The sequence below is a fragment of the Maniola hyperantus genome, chromosome 10 (assembly GCF_902806685.2).
Source record: "Maniola hyperantus chromosome 10, iAphHyp1.2, whole genome shotgun sequence".
NCBI lineage: Eukaryota > Metazoa > Arthropoda > Insecta > Lepidoptera > Nymphalidae > Maniola > Maniola hyperantus.
In genome coordinates this window covers 15,193,937-15,202,082 of record NC_048545.1, presented here as the reverse complement: position 1 = coordinate 15,202,082, position 8,146 = coordinate 15,193,937, and the positions used below count along the sequence as shown (strand labels likewise).

Genomic DNA, 8,146 nt, shown 5'->3' with positions numbered 1-8,146 from the left:
GGAAAAGGTGACTGACTGACTGACTGACTGACTGATCTATCAACGCACAGCTCAAACTACTGGACGGATCGGGCTGAAATTTGGCATGCAGATAGCTATTATGACGTAGGCATCCGCTAAGAAAGGATTTTTGAAAATTCAACTCCTAAGGGGGTGAAATAGGGTTTTGAAATTTTGTAGTCCACGCGGACGAAGTCGCGAGCATAAGCTAGTTGTTTTATAAGTAGGTACCTACTAGATTATGCCCGCGAATTTAGAGTTTTTAAAAAGCCCGTCGAATTTTGGAATTGCCCGGGATAAAAATAGCTTATGCCTGTAAGCTAACTCTGTACCAAATGTCGGTACCCCTTCCAGGTTAGCCCGCTTCCATCTTAGACTGCATCATCACTTACCACCAGGTGAGATTGCAGTCAAGGGCTAACTTATGGCTAAATAAAGAAAACTATAAAAAAATCTTTTGACTAAAATAATTGAATATGCAGCCCATCTTTTGTGAAAGAACCCGATGGAGTGCGACGTCTTTTTGAAAAGTTTGGTGATCGTCGTCGGCAAAGATGATAGGGTCGTTAGTTGCTGTCAATATTGGTCCGGAACTGAACTGCTCAGCGAGCGGTTGACAGTGAACGGTAAACATACCTACATGTCTTTCCTTACTCTTTGCTAGCAAGCAAAAGACCTGTCAGGTGATTCACCAACTCATTGTCTAACACGGTGTAAAGCGGTGAGTTCTCCCTAAGCCCAAAGATGTCCAAATCCCTGAAATTTCCGTACACATTTTTTACTGCAGATTATATTATTTAGGTTAACCTACTGGACTGACGACCTTAAGAAGATAGCGGGAAGTGGGTGGATGAGGAAGGCGGAGGATCGTGTGTGGTGGCGTGCTCTTGGGAAGGCCTATGTCCAGCAGTGGACGCAAATAGGCTGATTGATTGATTGATTGATTGAGGTTAACCTAAATAATATAATCTGCAGTAAAAAATGTGTTTAGAACTTTCGAAGGTAACTCCAGAAAAACAACTGATACCTATGGACGCATGTTGACGGATTTCCTCATACAAACTATTTTATTGGTCTCCAACTCTCCACATGAGGTTAAGCCGAAAGTGTGCCAAAAACAATACCCAACTGTGTGAAGGTCGGGACTCGGGAGAGCAACTCTGAACGTAGTTGATGTTATCGAAGTGGAGATTAATTACAATTCTCCGAGTTTAGGACAAAACCGTATGGGAAATGGGGATACTACTATTGGTTTCATTGAATATTTTGCCAGTTCTTGAGTTTTTCTTTTTAGGTTTTAGCACCTTGGGATCCCAAGGCCTATGAGTCTTTTGAACTGTGTCCAGCTCATTGCCACTTTAGCTGCACAAACCGCTGAGCTATATCGCTTAATCTGGTTCTCCTACGGATGCTCAATCCCTCAATAGCTCAACGGTTAGAGGAGCGGACTGAAGTCCGAAAGGTCACCGGTTCAAACCCCACCCGGAACACTATTGTCGTACCTACTCCTAGTACAAGCTTAACGCTTAGTTGGAGGGCAAAGAGGAATATTAGTCATCATTTTTTTTTAGGGTTCCGTACCTCAAAAGAAAAAACGGAACCCTTATAGGATCACTTTATTGTCTGTCAAGAAACCTACAGGGTTTTTCCTGTTGACCTAGAATCATGAAATTTGGTAGGTAGATAGATCTTATAGCTGAAACTTGGGGAAAAATCTGAAAACCGTGAATTTAGGCTTACATCACACAAAAAAAAAAAATTTGGTCATGAACTAATAATTAGTATTTTCAATTTTCTAAGTAAGATAACTATATCAAGTGGGGTATCATATGAAAGGTCTTCATCTGTGCATTCTAAAACAGATTTTTATTTATTTTTATGTATCATAGTTTTTGAATTATCCTGCAAAATGTCGAAAAAATACGACTGTAGTACGGAACCATCATTGCGCGAGCCTGACTCGCACTTGGCCGGTTTTTTAAATAGGTATCATAGTAGGGGATGTAACATGAGGATATTAAGTCAAGTCGTGTGTCGGAACTCGGAAGGGCGGAAGTCGAGCGTGGACGACCTTGGCTGATGAACGATTAGATACACTGACGATAATGTTTGCATTGATTTACTTTTATTTCTTTTGTAAAAAATACGCACGGAAAAAAGGACTACGGAAAGAAGGCTTTACTGAATAGTGCGCCATTTATAATTTACTAGCTTATGCTCGCGACTTCGTCCGCGTGGACTATACAAATTTCAAACCATATGGGTTCACCCCCTTAGGGGTTAAATTTTCAAAAATCCTTTCTTAGCGGATGCCTACGTCATAATAGATATCTGCATGCTAAATATCAGCACGATCCGTCCAGTAGTTTGAGTTGGCGTTGATAGACCAGTCAGTCATTTAATCAGTCAGTCACCTTTTCCTCTTATATATTTAATAGCTTATGTTTAGATTGAGGTCTTCTAAAGTATAGCTTCTTTATCTAAATATATAAAAGGAAAAGGTAGTCACCTTTTCCATTTTATATTCAGTGGGAAAAAACATCCAGATTAAAAAAACAGTATTTTGATCAGAAGCGTAAAATACTTATTCTGTTTTATTCGCCAGCTCCTCACTTGTAACACTAAGCAGCGGTATACACAGTCAGTACAAACAGTCAAGTGCACATTAGACTAGGTAGGGCATTGCAAGCCTGACCCGCTTACCTAGATCCCCTCAAGGCCGGGGGCGTCCCGTGCCATTTGTTTACTATCGCCGGTACGCTTCCTGTGCCATCTCCTGACATCGCCGGACTTATTGAATCATGTAGCTATTTAGCACGGTAGCTTATTCAGTTTTATTTGACAGCTCCTCACTTGTAACACTAAGCAGCGGTAACACAGTCAGTACAAACAGTCAAGTGCACATTAGACTAGGTAGGGCATTGCAAGCCTGACCCGCTTACCTAGATCCCCTCAAGGCCGGGGGCGTCCCGTGCCATTTGTTTACTATCGCCGGTACGCTTCCTGTGCCATCTCCGGACATCGCCGGACTTATTGAATCATGAAGCTATTTGGCACGGTAGCTTATTCAGTTTTATTTAATAGTTTAATAGTTTATTTCAAATAACTTAAGTTAACAGTAGCTGTAGGAGGTTGGAGCCTTCTTTTAGGAGTAGGCGAACTACTCCTGTGTCAGAAGACACCGCTCTTCCTTAACAATATTATCATCAGCGATATCAAGCAAACGTGTGTGAGTTAGTAAGTGTATGGATAGATATATGTATGTGTATGTGTGTGTGTGTGTGTGTGTGTGTGTGTGTGAGTGTGTGTACAGTACAAACAGTCTAGATCCCCTCAAGGCCGGGGGCGTCACGTGTTTACTATCGCCGGTACGCTTCCTGTACCATCTCCGGACATCGCCGGACTTATTGAATCTTCGAGCTATTTGGTACGGTGGCGCATCCAATCGAACAACACATTGACGCCGATTCTCTTGTACACAATCTCTAAACTAAACTAAATTAACAGGTCTAACCGCCGTACTCAGAGTCACTTAACCGTTACTTAAGTTTAGTTAAAACAAGACAGAGCTATATCTCTAACATAAATCTGTCTCGTTTTAACTCAATCTTAAGTAACGATTAGCGACTCTGAGTACGGTGGTAAATCTAGTGCTATCCTTTTCCGCAAGCAACATTATGAATGGGATAGCAATAGATTTAGAGGTACCATTTCAGTTTAGTTTAGAGATTGTGTACAACGGAATTATCCACAATATCTACCGTTTTAAGGGTTCCGAAGGATGTCAAAGAGGCCCTTTTACTAAACCGTCTGCCCGTCCTTCTGTCCGTCCGTCTGTCAGTGGGATGTATCTCATAAACTGTTATTCGGTAATAGGTAGAGAGTTGAAATTTTTACAGTGTGTATTTTTAGTGCCACCATAATAACAAGTAATAAAAATTCCAAAATGATCACCATGAAAATTAAAAGTTTTAGATATTATTAGGTTCTAAGGTTAGGTTTTAAGTTCACACTAAGAATTTTTCGTCAATAGGAATAACATGTTTACGTAACATATTGCTGGAAGTCTTTTAAAACCAATTAAAACATCCCTTCATTTTTCCATTCAGAAATGTGTCGGTATAGTACGCGACAGGTCGAGATGGCATTCGGGGTGGGGACGTCCCGCATACCCGCACAACCCCCGCGCTAACCTGGTGCGGGATAGCACGGGTGACGTACGGTGTGCAGGGCGTCCGCCCCCCGACTCATACCCCGATTGCCATTTCGACCTGTCGCGTACTATTTCAAAAGCGATCCCGCTACTAACAATACCGTAAGGTGTGAAGTCAGGCATTATTAACAGTGAACGCGTTCTTACCTCTCACGGCTTGTCTACGGAACAGATATTGAATTTAAACGTAGGCTTTCATTTCCGCCCGCCCTCCGGCCGCCGCCCGCCGCTGCCGCCCGCCCCGCGCTGCGTTGCGGTAAATAGGTCACAGATATGGGTCAAGAGGCGGCGGACACTTGATGTTTGCATCTACGGTGCATTTGACAATAACTCACAGACAGACATGGAAGACATTTGGAAATTTATTAAAAAAGAACATGATCCATACTAATATTATAAAGAGGTGTTTGTAAGTTTGTTTGTAGGATGTAATCTCTGGCACTATTGAACCGATTTTGAAAATACATTATTGCTGAGTGACAAAGTCTGTCAGTTGTAGTTTGCGCTGTGCGTTGATAGATCAGTTAGTCAGTCAGTCAGTCACCTTTTCCTTTTATATATTTAGATACAACTAGTGGATACCCAGCGTGTGCTACTACTAACTACGCTAAACAAAGAATGTGCCTAATGCATCCACTAAAACTAGTGGTCTAAAACCATATTCGCATTATTGCCTTTCTAATGGTACCGGTTTGGCGCACATCGGTTTTTACAATATATTATATGGGTTTGCGATATTAGGTTATCGCAAAGGCCGCCTCTTCAACAATCCGCCTAAACATGCACAGGTGTCGTCCGGTACACCGGCGGGCGGGCGGTCGGCTCACGTCCCGCCCGCCCTACATCCGGAATCAGTTCAAGGCCGATGCTGCGCTGCACCGCAATCGATGGCTATTTAAATTCAATGCTCCTCGCGTTTTTACTGAAATGTAACTATTTTTTGTCACTTAATTACCGACCAACTAAAATACAAGCTTTTAAAAATAATAAAATACACGACTGCCCCTTTTTTTTAACGCTGGGAAATGCGTTTACGCATCTCCCGCGGAAGCCAGCCAGCCAGCTAGCCAGGGAAGGTATGTGGGACTCGCCGGCTGAGAAGCGACCGGAATACCTGAGTTTGTTGTGGGCTCTTCTCAGACCTGGGCGCGTTTGGAACCCTCGTAGCTTTAGTTTTAAGTTTGCGTTATAATTATCACCACTATATCTTACAAATCTAACACCATACCAGACCATCAATAAGCGTAATTTATTACCTATTTTGAATAAATCATTTGACTTTGACTTTACCCACTGGAACCCAGAGGCGCTCCTGCGCATCACCTGGCGACTGGGTCATGGGAACACCGAAACAATCAACCGCGATCAGCCAGCGACTTGCGCCTAGGGCGGCGGACTCTCCACCGGGGACCCACTCACGAGGTCCCCTACCTCACGTCCGAGGCGCACAAAATCTCTCACCGCACCGCACCGGCCCGAATACTGCTCTTCCCCTCGGACGCATCCAAAAGGGACCAGCAGGCCCCAGGGACCCAGGCACACTGGGAGGCAGTGTTTCCATGTACACGGTAATTACCGTAGATGCACCGTAATTCAGCCCTAATCTACCGTCAAGGTAAAATGGCCATTACCTTGACCGTGTCACCGTTATACAAAATCACGTTAAAAATTCATAATATACTGCGTAATAGTAGTATTTCGTCCTTATTCAAGCAATTAGGAAGGAGTAAAATGTAAAACTAATGAGATTTAACAAAATATTAATATGAATAAATCCGTATATGAAAAAGATATTGCTATGCTAGGAGAATCAGATTCAGAATAATATTAATAGCTGATTAAAAAGCTAATTCATGACGTTTTTTCTTTTAAAAATGACACGGTAATTTACACGGTATTCTTTTAGCTAATCCACCGTAATTTAATCTAGAAACACTGTAATTTTAACCCTTGAACACGGTAATTCTCGATTTACATATGGAAACACTGCTGGGAGGTTACCTTGCTGGGACCCCGATACACGACTGCCCTGCCAAAAAACTTTGTGTCATTCGAGATGTTACAAGGATTCTAACGATAGCCCATACATAAATATATGAACCATGAAAACATTACATTCTAATTTTTTTGGGCAGTCCTGTAATATAATCAATCCATATCCATACTAATATTATAAATGCGAAAGTGTGTCTGTCTGTCTGTCTGCTAGCCTTTCACGGTCCATCCGTTCGACCAATTTTCACGAAATCGTATTTCGTACCTACAGAGATAGCTTGCATCCTAGGGAAGCACACAGGCTGCTTTTTATCCCAGAAAATCAAAGAATAGAATAGAATAGAATAGAAGTTTATTAGTTGATCCGACACATGATAAACACAAACACAAATATTTACAAAAAAAAAACATTCCTTAAAATCTAATAGGTACCTATTATCTAAAATGTGTCGTGCCAACGAGAAGGCCCGAACTCAGCTGAATGTTGTGGTTACACGATGAGAGTTCAGTCTCATTGAGAGAGAGGAACAAAGAGTTCCCATGGGATTTTTAAAAACCTAAATCCACGCGAATGAAGTCGTGGGCATCATCTAGGTAGTAAGTAATAATAAATTATTACTAAAATAATAAATTATTATTAAACGAACAGTCAATTCATAAAATCTAACTTTTTAAATTTTTGCTTTGAATTTTTGCTATACGGTAGAGATCCGAATTAAAAATTCTATAAAAAAATTTATATACAAGATACAATATTCAGAAAGAAAGATTATTCCAAATTCAAACTTATCATAGTTACTTTTCTGGGCAGCAGTGAGGAACAAACATTATTCCAAATTCAAACTTATGATATGAAATGTAATTCCATACTCACTATTCTGGACAGCTGTTGTAATACCTACTGTACAGAAATGAAATTCCATACTTACTTTTCTGGACAGCTGTTGTAAAAGGTAATACCTACTGTCCAGAAATGAAATTCCATACTTACTTTTCTGGACAGCTGTTGTAACAGCTGTAGTACTTACTGTCCGGGAACTTTAACTTTCGAACCAATCTACAGGATATGAAAAGCGCACATTTCATATCATTTTTTAACCGACTTCAAAAAAAGGAGGAGGTTCTCAATTCGTCGGAATCTTTTTTTTTTAGAAAAAAGATTTACAAGTTTATTGTTCCTACCAAGTTTGTTTCAATCCAATTTAATATCACTGTAAGCAGTTGTCACCACAAGGTTAGTGTTAAACAAAATGCAAATAAAGCTTTAACTAACGGGTATTGGCATCTGCAGACGAGCCAACCCACTAACACGCCCTAACTAAGCAACCAATCGACTTGATATTTAGCATAAAGATAGTTGCAAGCACGGAGACTAGCATAGACTACTTTTTATCCCGGAAAATTGGATTTTCGGAACATATATCCACTCGGACGAAGTCGCGGATATAATAATAATAATAATAATAAGGCAGTAAGGCGGGCCCCGAACTGGAAAAGCCCGGGACCCGACGGACTGCATCACTACTGGCTGAAGGGTTTTTCGGTTTGCCATGCGACCTTGGCTCGACAATTTCAAGAGGCTCTTGAGCAGAGGACACTCCCGAGCCTTTTCACTACTGGGATCACTCATTTAGCTCCAAAGTCCACCGATACCACTGATCCAGCTAAGTACCGTCCCATTACGTGTCTTACTACCATCTACAAGACACTGACATCCGTTTTGAGCCTCAAGATCTCCCGTCATGTAGACGAGAATAACATCATATCTGGGGCTCAAAACGGATGTCGGGGCGGTAGTCGTGGTACTAAGGAGCTCCTTCTCATCGACTCCGTTGCGGGCCAACTGGTCAAACGCAACCGTCGGAATTTCTCCGCTGCCTGGATCGACTACAGAAAGGCATTCGACTCGGTGCCCCATTCATGGCTCCTGAGGGTCCT

The 8,146-nt window shown here is 41.7% G+C and overlaps 1 protein-coding gene across 1 annotated transcript in view; it reads right to left on the bottom strand.

Annotated features, from left to right (window-relative positions):
• The window catches only part of LOC117985681 (neuropeptide SIFamide receptor-like), a 185,762-nt gene continuing 177,616 nt past the window's right edge, over nt 1–8,146 (bottom strand). Inside the window, exon 4 of the transcript XR_011237245.1 lies at nt 1–36. The gene's annotated coding sequence lies outside the window, so the exon portion shown is untranslated. The remainder of the gene's footprint in view (nt 37–8,146) is intronic.